The sequence below is a fragment of the Triticum aestivum genome, chromosome 2D (genome assembly GCF_018294505.1).
Source record: "Triticum aestivum cultivar Chinese Spring chromosome 2D, IWGSC CS RefSeq v2.1, whole genome shotgun sequence".
In the NCBI taxonomy this organism is placed as follows: Eukaryota; Viridiplantae; Streptophyta; class Magnoliopsida; order Poales; family Poaceae; genus Triticum; species Triticum aestivum.
The window spans coordinates 204,522,363-204,535,206 of NC_057799.1; positions in this window are offsets into that span (position 1 = coordinate 204,522,363).

Below are 12,844 nucleotides of genomic sequence, written 5' to 3' on the forward strand. Positions count from 1 at the left end.
ATCAGCAGCAGCAGCAGGCGGGATATCAGACCAATCCAAAGTAGCTCAACAGTGGACAGTATCATGTGTTTACTACCAGTTTGTGCAAGCGAGACCAGAAGCTTCATAAAAGGGCTGTGAACGCTGTTGAGCCGGCGGTTCCACGTTACTTGCGATGGTCTGAGCAACCTATTGTATGGAGTAGGGAGGATCACCCTCCCGGGGTTGATAATCCGGGTCACCTGGCTTTGGTGGTGGCTCCTCAGGTTGGTGGGTATAAATTCACTAAGGTGCTCATGGACGGGGGCAGCAGCATCAACATCCTCTATTATGAGACCTTCCGTCGTATGGGATTAATCGATAAAAACCTCAGCCAGTCCAATACTATCTTCCACGGCGTGGTGCCTGGTAAGTCGGCGTATCCAGTTGGTAAGATCAAGCTGGAAGTAGCCTTCGGAGATGAGTACAACTCCAGGGCGGAAAAACTGACTTTTGAGGTGGTCAAGATCAGAAGCCCGTACCATGCTCTATTTGGGCGGCCGGCTTACGCCAAGTTCATGGCACGGCCGTGTTATGTATATTTGCAGCTCAAGATGCCGGGTCACAACGGGACCATTACGGTTCATGGCAGCCGAAAAGTAGCTTTGGAGTGCGAGGAAGGTGACGCTGCTTACGCTGAATCTGTTTGTGCGACAGAGGAGTTGAAGTTTTATAAGGATAATGTTGACCCGACAGATATGACGTCTCTGAAAAAGCCAACCACGGAGCATGAGCCGGTAATGAAATTTAAGTCGGCCGATGAGACTAAGCTTGTTGACTTTGTTCCAGGTGACTCATCTAAGCAGTTCAGCATCAGCGCCAATCTGGATCCTAAATAGGAAGGCGCGCTCATCGAGTTCATCCGTGAGAACCGGGACATCTTTGCATGGAAACCTTCTGACATGCCGGGTGTACCGAGAGAGCTCGCTGAGCACACTCTTAATATTGATCCAAAATTTAAGCCAGTCAGGCAATTCCTCCGTCGGTTTAATGAGGAGAGGCGGAAGGCCATTGGTGAGGAAGTAGCTCGGCTCTTGGCGGTCGGGTTCATTGTGGAAGTCTTTCATCCATAATGGTTAGCTAACCCGGTGCTCATACTCAAAAAGAACGGCACCTGGCGTATGTGTGTGGATTATACGGATTTAAACAAGGCTTGTCCGGCTGATCCTTTTGCTCTCCCTCGTATTGATCAAATTATTGATGCTACAGCGGGTTGTGAGCGTTTGAGTTTTTTGGATGCGTACTCTGGTTACCATCAGATCAAAATGGCTATTAAGGACCAAGAGAAGACGGCATTCATTACTCCCTTTGGAGCTTTCTGTTATGTGTCTATGCCTTTTGGGCTCAAGAGTGCACAGGCGACTAGCCAGCGTTGCGTGCAGAATTGTCTTCATGATCAGATTGGGCGCAACGTTCATGCCTATGTGGATGATATTGTGGTCAAATCCAGAGAGAAGGAGACCTTGATAGATGATCTGAGAGAGACCTTTGATAATCTCCGGGTCTACAAGATGATGCTTAACCCGGCCAAGTGTGTTTTTGGTGTTCATGCAGGCAAGCTCTTGGGTTTTCTGGTTTCTCACAGGTGTTCCTGCAGGCAAGCTCTCTGGCTAAGCCGGCGTGCATAAATGACGTCCAGCGTCTGGCGGGTCGCATCACTGCTTTGAGTCGATTCATAAGCCGGTTGGGCGAAAAGGCCATACCACTGTATCAGATGATGAAGAAAACAGATGACTTTGTCTGGAGTGATGCTGCTAATGCTGCTTTTGAGGATTTGAAAAGACAGTTAGTTGAGCCGCCAGTCCTTGCTGCTCCTGTCGATAAGGAGCCCTTATTGTTGTATGTAGCCGCTAACACACGAGCCGTCAGTGTAGCCGTCGTGGTGGAGCGCAAGGAGGCGGGTAAGGAACATCCGGTTCAGCGGCCGGTTTACTATGTCAGCAAAGTACTCATTGAGTCCAAGCAACGGTATGCACATTGGCAGAAGCTTGTTTATGGGGTGTTCATGGCAAGCCGGAAGCTTAAGCATTATTTCCAGGGCCACCCCATCATTGTGGTTAGTTCTGCTCCTTTAGGAGATATCATCCAAAACAGAGAAGCCACCGGAAGAGGTTCTAAGTGGGCCATTGAACTTGGGCCTCATGATTTAAAGTATGTGCCACGCACTGCTATCAAATCTCAAGCATTGGTAGACTTCATCAATGACTGGACAGAACTGCAGATGCCTGAGGAGAGGCCAGATAACACATACTGGACTATTCACTTCGACGGGTCCAGGCAGTTGGAGGGCTCGGGGGCTGGAGTCGTTTTAGCTTCCCCTCGAGGTGACAAATTTTGTTATGTGCTACGATTGATGTTCCCCTGTACTAACAATGCAGCTGGGTATGAGGCCTTGCTCCATGGTCTTCGGATGGCCAAGGAGATGAGCTTAAGCCGGGTGAGATGCTTTGGCGACTCAGATTTGGTGGCTCAACAGGTATCAGGCAAGTGGGATTCCAAGGACCCCCTCATGGCGGCTTATCGCCGTGAAGTTGATGCCATCGCTGGGCATTTTCAGGGTTATCAAGTGGAGCACATTGACCGCAGAAGGAACGAGGTGGCTGATGCCTTAAGCCGGCTGGGCTCTCAGCGTAAGCCGGTGCCACCTAATACTTTCTTGGATATTCTGCATAACCCTTCTGTCAAGTTGCCTAGAGAGGAAGACTTGGCTGTTCCTGACCCAGAAGCACAGTTGGTGGCGGCTCTTCACGTTATCCCAGATTGGACAGTGCCATACTTGGCTTACATGACCCGGGGAGACTTGCCTGAGGATGAAACTTTGGCCAGACAGATAACCCGGCGGTCTAAGTCAATGATAATTATCAATGGCGAGCTGTATCATCGCAGTGTTACTGGGGCTTTTCAGCGTTGTGTTTCCCCTGAGGAGGGTCAAGAAATTTTACGAGAGGTTCACGAGGGGGATTGTGGCCATCATGCCGGCTCGAAATCCCTTGTGGCGAAGGCTTTTCGTCATGGTTTTTATTGGCTGACGGCTCACGCTGACGCAGAGGACCTAGTCAGTAAATGTGACGGTTGTCAGAATTTCTCAAGACGTGCTCACGTGCCGGCTCAAGAGTTGAGGATGATTCCAATTACTTGGCCGTTTGCAGTCTGGGGGCTTGATATGGTTGGGCCTTTCAAAAGGTCCAAGGATAAGAAGACCCACCTCTTGGTGGCGGTGGACAAGTTCACAAAGTGGGTTGAGGCAGAACTAGTTAGTAAGTGTGACGCAGCCACGGCGGTTCAGTTCATGAAAAAGGTGATATTTCGCTTTGGTTTTCCACACAGCATTATAACTGACAATGGTACCAATCTGTCTAAAGGCGCCATCGAAGAATTTTGCCAAGGAGAGCATATTCGGCTTGATGTTTCATCAGTAGCTCACCCCAATCCAATGGTCAAGCTGAGAGAGCCAATCAGGAAATCTTGAAGAGCATCAAGCCCCGACTTTTGGTCCCTTTGCAACGGACGCCGGGTTGTTGGGTGGAGGAGTTACCCTCTGTGTTATGGAGCATCAATACTACTCCTAACAGGTCTACGGGTTACACGCCTTTCTTCATGGTCTACGGAGCTGAGGCGGTTCTCCCTAGCGACATCCGTCATGACTCGCCTCGAGTGGCGGCTTATGTCGAGGCGGACAATGAGCAAGCGCGTCAAGATGCTCTTGACTTGTTGGACGAACAACGTGACGTAGCAGCAGCTCGCTCGGTGATTTACCAACAAGACCTACGCCGCTATCACAGCCGCCGGGTTAAGTCCAGGACCTTTCAGGAAGGTGATTTGGTGCTCCGGCTCATCCAGGATCAAACAGATGCACACAAGCTATCCCCACCTTGGGAAGGGCCCTTTGTGGTCAGCAAGAACTTGCATAACGGGTCATACTACCTCATCGATATTCGAGAGCACAAAGATTCACGTAAGTCGGAGGAGGAGACCCGCCGGCCGTGGAATATAGCTCAGCTTCGGCCTTATTACACCTGAGCCACCGGCTCTCATAATGTACATATTTCTATAGCCATGTATATATTATGATGAATAATAAAGCAGGACCTCTGTCCTTTTTTCCCCTCCAAAGGTAAATGTGTCATTATTATTTTCATTATGATATCACATGATCACTTGGAGGCTGATCCGGCTTATGATCGTATTCGAATCTAGCCATTAAATATATGATCACTTGGGGGCTTCCTGTTCAAACATAGGTTGTATCCGAACCAAAGAGAACATAGCTGTCGATACCCACTTGATTGGCATATTGCCGAGCTCACTGGGGAGTTTCTTGATCATATTTGAATCATAGCTCAACCCCCTTTGGGAACCGACGTGGATCGTATTCGAATCAGCGTCGTTAAACAACTCTCAAGATCATTTGGGGGCTTCCTGTTCAAACATAGGTCGTATTCGAACCAAAGAGAACATAGCTGTCGATACCCTCTTGATCGGCAACGCCAAAGCCACTGGGGGCTATATGATCGTATTTGAATCTTAGCTTAACCCCTTTGGGACGGTTCTCTGGTCGTATTCGAATCAGAAGCCTCCAAATTTTTGAAGTCTCTTTGTTGCAAACAAGTTCTTTTGATTATATCCAAGGTGTTCAAGGGTGGTTTCTACTCCACCGGCTTAACTTTGGTCAATAAAGTTGATCACACATGATAAACATCATGTCACATAGTGGGGTTTTTACTCATTATTCGGATCACATAAACCGGAGGTGTACTTGAAGGATCACAGGTATGCTGTTATGGTTATATGTAAAGTGTATGAATCTCCATGCGGTAAGCCGCCAAGGGACTTGTGATTTGTTTTTTCTATGTAGGACAATTAAAGACAACTTTTTAAACATAAGGAAAACAGAGGATCAAGCATAACCCGGAAGAATGTAAAAGGGCAGCTTAAACAAAGTTGAGCGCTACACACGTGCGCGATGGCACGACAAAATTAAGTGTTTGTCCTACTCAATTACATGACTCCCCGAGTCCAAAAGGTGAGGCATCGTCTTTAAAGACATAACCATGAGCTGCCTGCGAGATCAAGGGCGTTGTTGGCCTGAGGTTGCCGGGTCATCCCTCTCCGCTCCTCCGGCTGTTTCCATGACCTGGAAGGTTGATGATTTCCAGTCAATGCCACTCAAGGCTTCAAATTGAGCCTCATCATCAATTAACCTGGCCGGGTCAACTTCAGGGGCGAAGGTATGCTTACGAGTTGGAGGAATCAGGCTGACTGCTTCATAACGTGGTGTTGGGATTCTCTGATTCTCCGCGTCATAGCCCGGTTGATATTTGGTAAGATCTGTGTCATTGCCAATCAAAGTGGCCACAGGGCGTACGCTCTTCACACAAGCGGCAAAGTCCTTCTGGTCAAAGGGGGTGCCGTCTTCCTTCAAGCTGGGATACCCAAGGGCGATGTCGGCCGGGTCTAGCTCCGGTAGAAACTCCTTGGCCCGGCTCAGAGCGGCTATAGCTCCGGCTCTTGCAGAAGCCCGTCTCAACTCTTGGAAGCGTTGAGGAAGTACGGCAAGCCGCCTGAGTACATCCGCCAGGTGAGTGGGAACTTCATTTGACAGAGCCACAATGGCTAAGGCACGTTGTGACCCGGTGTAAAGTTGCTCTACCAAGGTATAAACCGCCTTCAATTTTGTCAGCACATTTTGATTAATATTGGAGCTCCTGGGGCCTGCATTGCAAAGACAGGTAAGCTGATGACAATTGAGATGCTCTTTGGAAAAGATGTAAACTAGCTAAACACTTATAGAGTAGCTTACCCAAGATTGCGGAGACCATCTGAGAAACATGGTGTTTTAAGCCGGATAGCTCGGCGGCTGTTCCAGCAAGAGTGGCCTCCGCTTGTTCGGCCCGGCTGAGCAAAGCCGCCTTTTCATCCGCCCAGGCTTTTCTCTCTGCTTCAAATTTCTTCTTCAGTTTCTCTTGAGCAGATACACTGATTTCAAACTTGGAGTTGGCCTTTTGGGTTTCATTTTCTTGAGTCTTCAGGCGGTTCTTTAAATTAGAGATCTTTGATTCAAATTCCTTGACGGCGGCCTGTATAAATTCTGGGTCACAGTTAGGGTGATTATAATGTAACATTAAGTCCCAAGCACTTTGCAAGCAAAGACACTTGGCACTTGGGGGCTAATGTATGCTGAAGAGCTCTATTTACAGTGGCGGTTCATGCAAATAAGTCCCAAGCACTTTGCAAGCAAAGGTACTTGGCACTTGGGGGCTAATGCATATTGCTGTTCAACTACTTGATTAAAACAAGGTAAGGACCGATTCAGATATGCTGATTAAACCGGACCTTGAGTGCTACCAGGTAAGCCGGTTTTCTTGCAGTGATTACTAAGCCAGTATTAAGTCTATAACATATTTTATCATAAGTAATAGACTTGGGGGCTGGCATGGTAAGTATAACTATGGAGTAAGAAAGAGAGTTATACCTCAGATTTTTGCTGTATTTGTTTCACCATGTCAATCTCCAGATCCCGGCTGTTGTGCACTTGATTTTCATAGCCAGAGACAATATCTTCAATGCTTAGATGAGCATAATCAGTGATGTTCAACTTGGCCCGGCGGCGCTCCAGAAGTTCTTCCTTGGCAGAGCACTTGGCCAGCACGGTAGGTCATCCCGGTTCGACAAACTCAATCCGGGTGATCTCAACGTCTGGATCATCTGGATGGGCCGGGCTGGGGATCTCCGGGTTCTCAGAACCTTCTATAGCTTGTTCAACAGTTGGAGCAGCGGTGGCATCAGAAGATGGTACAGCCGGCGACTCATCCGCAGAGACATTAGGAGCAGCCGTTCTGAGTTCTGGCTCAGCCAGGACCAGCTCTTCGGCCGGCTTATTTTTCTTCGCCCTCTTGCTGGGCTTCACTTGTACACTGCAAGTCAAAGGGTTAGTGCAAACACATGAGTAAGATAAGCATAAAATCAACTGATCATCATTACCCGGGAGCGGTTTTGAAAGCCGGCAAGCTGGACTGCATTGAGTCACCGGAGGAAGGTGAAGTTCCCTGGTAGTTTGAGTCGGAAGAATTAAGGGGTTGACGAGTGGCGCCCGCCAAAGGATACAAAGAATATAAGTCGGAGATAACCTCAATCCGGCGCTTCCTTGATGCTTCGGGTAAGCCGGAGGAGAGGTCTGCATCTTTGCTGGTCCGAGTCTGCCTCCGACTCTCATAAATCTGTCGCTTCAAAAGAAATTGAGGATCCTGATAAGCTAAAGGATGTGAAAATCTTACTTTCCGGGTTACTCTTCGGACTTTCTGTCTCGGCAAAGGCTCGGAGTCGGAGGAAATTATAGTTACCTCTTCATTCACTTCATGACTCGTTCCGGTGTCCTCCTGCTGATAATCCGTGTCAATAAGATGGTTAAAAAGGAGCCTAAAGAGTCAAGAGCTACCTCTGACTCAGAGGTGTCTTCCAGACGAAGCAGGTCCGAGGCGCTAGGTTTATTCCCCTTCTTACGGGGAGCGGCTTTCCTGGCGGCTTTCTTAACTTTTCTGGCTTTCTTGGCAGCTTCGTGGTCATACTTGACCTTCCAGAATTTATCATTAGCCTGTAAAATACAAAAAAGGTTAGTGAGTTAAGACAAAATCGTTAAAATGGAAGGTGAAGTATTCAGGTCAATGGTTTACCGCTGGAGCCGGGTTAGCCTTGCAGAAAGGGCTTAAGCCTACTCTCCCGCAATCTGCCAGGCTCTCGTTCAGAAGAGACTTGGTTGTATCATCAATGACGTCCTCAGGTAAGTCGTCTGGACTGTGCCGAAGAGGATCATCCTTCTGGCCCGTGTAATCACACATCAAGCCGGGGCGGCGGCTTAAAGGAATCACCCGCCAGGCAATCCAGACCCGGACCAGATCAATGCCATTTAAGCCGTTCCCCAGAAGAGCTTTGATTTTGTTGATGGTGGGGGTAAGTGGTTGACGTTCAGCTTGAGATAATTTGTCTCGCAAGGGGTGATTTGACTCCAGACGCGGGGCGCGAAAACCGGGCAGAGTGTTCTCGTCAGCCGGAGAAGTGTCTTGGCAGTAGAACCATGTCTGGTTCCAATCTTTCGGGTGGCTTGGCGGCTCAGCATAAGGGAAGAGACAATCTCTCCGTCGTTGGATTGAGATTCCACCGAGTTCCAAGCTAGGCCCGTTGGCACATTCATTCTGGCGGTTTAGGTAAAATAACTCCCTAAAGAGTAGCAAGCTGGGTTCTTATCCGAGGTAAACCTCACAGAACACTTGGAAGTTGCAGATGTTTGACACGGAATTGGGTCCGATGTCTTGAGGTCGCAGATCAAAAAAGTGCAGGACATCTCTGAAGAATTTTGAGCCGGGAGGAGCAAAGCCCCGGTTCATGTGATCAGTAAATATGACAACTTCCCCATCCTTGGGTTGAGGCCTCTCTTCTGACGGGTCAGGAGCACGATAGGACATGACCTCTTTCTTTGGCAGGTAACCCGTTTTCACAAAATCAGCTAAGATGTTGTCGGTGACGTTGGATCTAACCCAGTTGCATGTGATGGGTGCTTTGGGAGCCTTAGGCGGCATTGTGAAAGATGGAAGCCTATGACAAAATAAAATTTCCGGTTCAAATTTAAGCCAGAGGAAATTTCAGTTCAGTATTCAAGATGGCGGCTTATGAAAGGGCCTAATGATATATGGCTAATTGTGTCAGGTTATTTAAGCCACCGTGGATATCATGAGCAATTTAGTTATTTAACTCTATTATGAATGATCCGGAAATTTCACAAAGCATGGCCTCTTTTAAGCCGGCGATATGAGCCGCCATGGCTAACAGATGCAATTTTTGCCTAAGTGTTGCACAAACAAGTTTCACAGAATGCAGGGATTATTTTGGATCAAACGATCGTCCAGAAAAGAAAAATTTCTAGACCTAAAAACTGGTACAGAGAAGTTCGAGAGCTCTAAATGAGGTCTTTTTGCAAGCAAAAGGGATCTGCTAGTATTGAAAATGGGTGTGAAACGAGTACCGCCGAAGTTATGCACTACTCTTAGATCAAAGGAGGCCGTTGTGGAAGAACTGCGAAGTAATCGCGAGGAACCACGAAGAACACAAAAGAACTCGCGAACCCTAATGCAGATCTAGTATACGGGACGGCGAGGACTTACTGGTGCTGATGAGCAGCGGAGGTGCGCCGCGGTTCTCTGGTCAAGACAGGTCGATGCAGCGGCCTTGGTTGGTGCAGACGGGATGCGCGGCGGCGGCGGCGGAGCTCGGGCTCTGAGGTGTCGAGAGGAGGAAGACGATGGAAAGGGAAGAATGACGAAGACCTGAGGGCCGGGCCTACTTATAAGGGACGGCTGATGAATGGGCGCGAGAAACGAGGAGGCTGAAGACATGGTTATCCAGCTGCGGAGACGCCTCGATTTTCGGGACAATTATTAAGATAAGGATCCGTTGAGATACGTTGGGCAGAACGTGCATTAATGGCGGATGACGTCACGGCGGGTTACAAGAATCCAGAAGATGACGTCATGGCGGGTTACAAAGAATCTAGAAGATGACGTCATGGCGGGTTATAGCCTTTGCGCAGACAGAAGCCAGAAGATTTTTTATTAAGGTATTGAAGATTGACAAGAACCGGTTCAAATCAATCTGGGGCCTAATGTTGGGGATATAACTACTGGAGTCACCCGCCCAGGAGGGGCCGGGTTATGTCATGACGATCATCCCATGAAGCCCAATATCAAGCTTGAGGACGGCGGATCAGTAATGGGCTTAAGGCCTAGAGGCGGTTTAAGGCCCGTAGTGATAAACCGCCGTTAATGCATGACTAGTAGTGTAAGGCAGGAATAGTTAAGAGTCCGAGCCGGACCCTGTTATAAGCCGGCCGGGACTCTGAGAGCCGCTGGGCGTTAACCTCTCTATATAAAGGGACGACCCGGCGGCGGTTCAGGACAAGTAAGATCAGATCGATAGCCAGGCATAGCGGTTTAGCTCCCTGGTCATCGAAACCCTAAGTAATCTAACCTCAACTGGAGTAGACTTTTACCTTCACCATAAGGGTCCGAACCAGTATAATCCTCGTGTCCTTTGTCCCGTTTAACCCCTTTAAGCTTCCTAGTTGCAATGGCTCCACGACTAAGTCCTTGCACGAGGACATCTGCCGTGACAATTCCACGACAACTCTCAAAGAGAAACTCGTCACAGCTCCTGTCTTAACTCCTCTTGACGAATCCAAGCCATTCGAAGTTTTCTGTGATGCTTCTCTTCAAGGTCTCGGTGTTGTGTTAATGCAAGAGAAGAAAGTTGTGGCCTATACCTATCGCCAGTTGAAGCCCAACGAAAAGAACTATCCCACTCATGATCTTGAGTTGGCGGCAGTTGTCCATGCATTAATAACATGGAGACATCTCTTGTTGGGAAGAAAAGTGGACATATTCACCGATCACAAGAGTCTCAAGTACATCTTCACTCAGCCCAACCTCAACCTCAGGCAAACTCGATGGGTCGAGATGATTCAAGAGTACAATCCGAGTATTGAATATATTCCAGGCAAAGCCAATGTCATTGCAGATGCTTTGAGCAGGAAGGCTTATTGCAACAGCTTAATTCGCAAGCCCTTCCAACCGGACCTTTGTGAAGCTTTCCGCAAACTCAATCTCCAAGTTGTTCCTCAAGGCTTTCTTGCCAACCTCCTAGTCTCTCCTACTTTGGAAGATCAAATTCGTGAGGCACAACTCCTGGATTCCATGGTGAAGAAGGTGAAACGTGGTATTGACAAGGGTCTTTCCAAATACAAGTGCTATCGCATTGATGACAGAGACACTTTATTCTTCGAGGACCGGATTGTGGTTCCTAAAGGTGATCTAAGGAAAGTCATTATAAACGAGGCGCAAAATTCTCTTCTTTCCATTCATCCTGGAAGTACGAAGATGTACCATGACCTCAAGCAGTCGTATTGGTGGACTCGAATGAAGCGAGAAATCGCTCAATTCATGAATGAATGTGATGTCTGTCGAAGGGTGAAAGCAGAACACCAACGACCAGCTGGTCTCCTCCAACCTCTTGCTATTCCAGAATGGACGTTTGATCATATCGAAATGGACTTCGTGACTGGATTTCCAAAGTCCAAGCGCGGAAATGATGCTATCTTCATTGTCATCGACAAGCTTACTAAAGTGGCTCATTTCCTTCCAATCAAAGAATCTATCACAGCAGCTCAGTTGGCAGAGCTATACACCTCCAGGATTGTCTCCTTGCACAGCATTCCACAAGTGATTTCTTCAGATCGTGGAAGCATCTTCACTTCTAAGTTCTGGGACTCCTTCCAGAAGGCCATGGGCACCAACATTCGCTTCAGCACAGCTTTCCATCCTCAAACTAGTGGCCAAGTCGAGCGACTCAATCAAATCCTTGAAGATATGCTCAGGGCTTGTGTCATTTCCTTTGGCATGAAGTGGGAAGATTGTCTTCCATATGCCGAGTTCTCCTACAACAACAACTTCCAAGCGAGTTCGGGCAAGGCCCCATTCGAGATTCTCTATGGCAGAAAGTGTCGTACTCCTCTCAATTGGTCAGAGACTGGTGAACGCCAACTTCTTGGCAATGACTTAATCACAAAGGCTGAAGAAATGTGTAAAGTCATCCGTGAAAATCTCAAAGCCGCGCAATCGCGCCAGAAGAGTTACTATGATAGTAAGCACCGTGACTTGGCTTTCGAGATCAGAGACCATACCTCCGCGTCTCTCCAATGAAAGGCACTCGTCGCTTCGGTATCAAAGGGCAGCTTGCCCCTAGATACGTGGGTCCTTTCAAGATCAGTGGCAAAAGAGGCGACCTCGCCTATCAACTTGAGCTTCCCTCCAACTTCGCGAACGTGCACGATGTGTTCCTCGTGTCACAGCTTCGCAAGTGCTTCAAGACTCCTGAGCGCACCATCAACTTCGAAGAGATTGACCTCCAAGAAGATCTGTCTTATCATGAGCACCTCGTTGTTATTCTTGAAGAAACTGAGCGCAAGACTCGCAACAAGTCAATCAAATTCCTGAAAGTGAAGTGGTCACACCATTCCGACCGAGAAGCCACCTGGGAGCGCGAGGACCACCTCCGTTCCAAATATCCGGAGTTCTTTCCGTCCTAGATCTCGGGACGAGATCCTCTCGTAGTGGTGGAGTGTTGTAACACCCCGGATGTAATTTTCCATATTTGTAACTCCAACTCTTCCCATTTTCGGCTATGTGTTATGATATTCCCTTCATGGTCGGGTTTTGTTTTTCGTTTTGCATTTTGTTCATGTCATCATGTGCATCTCATTTGCATACGTGTTCGTCGCATGCATCCGAGCATTTTCCCCGTTGTCCGTTTTGCAATCCGGCACTCCCACATGCACCGGCGCACCCCTCTTGTTTCTTTTCATGAGCGGGTGTTAAACGTTCTCGGAATGGACCGAGGTTTGCCAAGTGGCCTTGGTACACCACCGGTAGACCACCTGTCAAGTTTCGTTCCATTTGGAGGTCGTTTGATGCTCCAACAGTTAACCGGGTAACCGGAAAGGCCTTTTGTGTGTTGTAGCCCAACACCCCTCCAAAACAGCCCAATAACACATCTAAGTCTCCTCCATGCTCTCGGTCGTTCAATCATGATCGTGTGGGTGAAAACCGCACTCCATTTGGAGTCTCCTAGCTCCCTCTACCTATAAATATGTGCTTCCCCCCGAAATTTTCGGGCAAAACCCTAGTCTTCCCCTTCCTCCGCGCGCCAGACACGTCCGCCCGGCGCCGAACGCATCCGCCGCCACACCCGAGCCAGCCAGGAGCCGCCACGTGGCCCCAACCAC